The 2,464-nt window shown below is 45.6% G+C and overlaps 1 protein-coding gene across 1 annotated transcript in view; it reads right to left on the bottom strand.

Annotated features, from left to right (window-relative positions):
* Nucleotides 1-2,464, bottom strand: part of Man1a2 (mannosidase alpha class 1A member 2) — a 162,439-nt gene that overhangs the window by 124,709 nt on the left and 35,266 nt on the right. The window lies entirely within an intron of this gene.

The following is a 2,464-nucleotide window of genomic DNA, read 5'->3' on the forward strand; positions in this document are numbered from 1 at the left end:
AAAAAATATAAATATTGGGCCAAAGGCAAAAAGAGACAAAGGGAGTGGGAAATGTTTCATTTGTTACAACACATGCTTCTAAAACTTGTAAATTTCAGAAGCAGCACTGTTAAAGCTTATCATCTAGACGTGCCTCCAAAACTTCTTGCCCTCAAAGGTGGGCTTCTAGGACAGAGCTGGATCATGACTGTGTGATAACTGGACCAGCTCAGCCTCGTTCTGCGTGTGGATAATGGAAGGCACATCCTGGGTGTGGGTGGCACCAACCAACAGGCTTGCAGCCTGAACCAAACAAAAAGGGGGGAGGCTTGCTGCTGGCTGCTTCCCGCCAGGCACCTCTGTCATGTTGCCCTGCCTTGGAGCCAGCCAACTACGGACAGAAACAGCTACAAACTGAGCTAAAATAAACCCTTCCTTGCTGTGCCAGCCCCACCCCCGGGGCACACTGAGATGGCGACTGAGACTGGGCGTGGTGGCATATGCCTGTAATCCCAGTTCTTGGGAGGCTGTAAACAGGCAGATCACTAGGAGTCTGATCTAGTTGTGAGACCCTGAACACCCTATAGACCCTTCCAAAACATGCAACTATCACAGAATATAGCAACTCCACTCCTGGGCAGTTATCTGAAATACAAGATGTGAAATGAAGATGTTCACACAAAAACCTATAATCCAAGCCAGTCACTAGAAGGCAAATACTGTCTGTTTCCACTTACATTAAGCGCTAAGAGAAGGCAAGACTAAAGATTTAAAGTAGAATAGCAGTCCCCAATGACTGTGGGAAAAACTAACAGGAGTTACTATTTAAACAGGTGTAGCATTTCAGACTCATAAGATGAAAAAGAATTCTTTCTGGAGGCGGATAGAGTGATATTGGTACAGTGTGAATGTACGTAATGCCACCGAGAGAATCCAAAAAGAAATGATACATGGACTGATCTGCGAAAGCTTAGGAGACACAGGCAGCTGGCAGCATCATCAACAAGCAGATAATCAAATCTCACACAAGATAACCAGAGCAGAAACAAACATCACCTAAATTTAAATGTTTATCCAAAAACAAGGATATTGAATTACTCTCCAGGAGAGAGGAAAGGGGTAAGTAGGTGAGAGAAGTGCTAGAGTCAGGCTGGCAAGATAGCTCAGCGGACTAAGCACCTGCGTAAGCAAGGCAGGGATGGGGTTCCATCCTGGGCACCACACGCCATGCTGGTCCTGTCCCCAGGCACACTGAGCTGGCCACCAAGACCAGGCATGGTGGCACACACCTGTAATTCCAGCACTGGGAGGCTGAAAACAGGAGGATCACTACAAGTCTGAGCTGTGTAGTGAGACCCTGTACCAAATACATTAAAAAAACAAACAAAAATAAATTTTTAAAAATAAAGGGGGGAAAAAAAGGTGCTAGAGTCCAGAACACAGCATACAAGGCCTAAAGAGGGAAGAAGAGCCCAAAGGGCCTAGACATTGTGGGGTAGTGGGAGGAGCCCATCTCACCTCTGAGTGAATCCAAAAGAAACCCACATACAGGCTGAAGTTTTTGTAAAAGGAACGCGAGGCAGACACAAGTAGTAACCCCACACACACAAGAGCATTCTAACTACTTTCTCTCTCCTTACCAGTGGAAAAACAGTACACCCGACTAAAAGAAGAGTCGATAATCCATCTATGACAATCAAGTCTTTGCAGATGACCCTATAGCTAAGGGGTTGGCCATATAACCCTATCCCAGCCAGCCACACCCAGAGGGCTATCAGGAAGTGTTTTCCTTTGTGGATTAAAAAAATGGAAGAAGAGGGCCGGGGATAGCTCAGTACAATAAGCACTTCCATGGCAAGCACAAGGGCCTGAGTTCAATCCCCGGTTCCACAAAAAAAAAAAAGACAGAGGTGCTTGCAAAAAGGTCTTCTGAATGTTAAAATTCTAAACCTTATCCAACTAGCTATTCCTGTCTTCAAATATAACCATAACACCTAAAGCTTTAACCACCATCTTGCAATCAAGAAGCCATAATCCTGAAGATAAAAAGCCAACATGGTTCAAAGAGGGAAAGCGCTTGCTGTCAATGACTCACTGCCAGGACCCTCACCTGCCTGCCTCCAGATTTCAGGTTCTGTGGAATCACTGGCAGCTGGATATCCTGTCACTTCCAGCTAAGTGTTTTCCCAACTACACATTCACCTCCTAAGCAGGCACCTAAATAGATGCAGCAAAGCAAAAGAGCCCAGGACTGTGCCCTGTGGACGAACACTACCAACCAGGACGAAATGGTGCCTGGAAGAGCAATTTCTGTCCTCATAATGCCATTTAGGTCTCCACAAGCAGCCAAACTCTGCATCCTGGGCCAAGCTACCTGTTACCCTGTGTTATTGCTGAAAGGCCCTAAAAAGTTCTGCAACAACTAGGTTTAACGTAACACTTCCTAAATTTAATCACAGTTCCCCATCACTACATATTCCTTTTC

Source organism: Octodon degus, unplaced genomic scaffold (assembly GCF_000260255.1).
Source record: "Octodon degus isolate 3935 unplaced genomic scaffold, OctDeg1.0 scaffold00140, whole genome shotgun sequence".
NCBI classification, from domain to species: Eukaryota; Metazoa; Chordata; class Mammalia; order Rodentia; family Octodontidae; genus Octodon; species Octodon degus.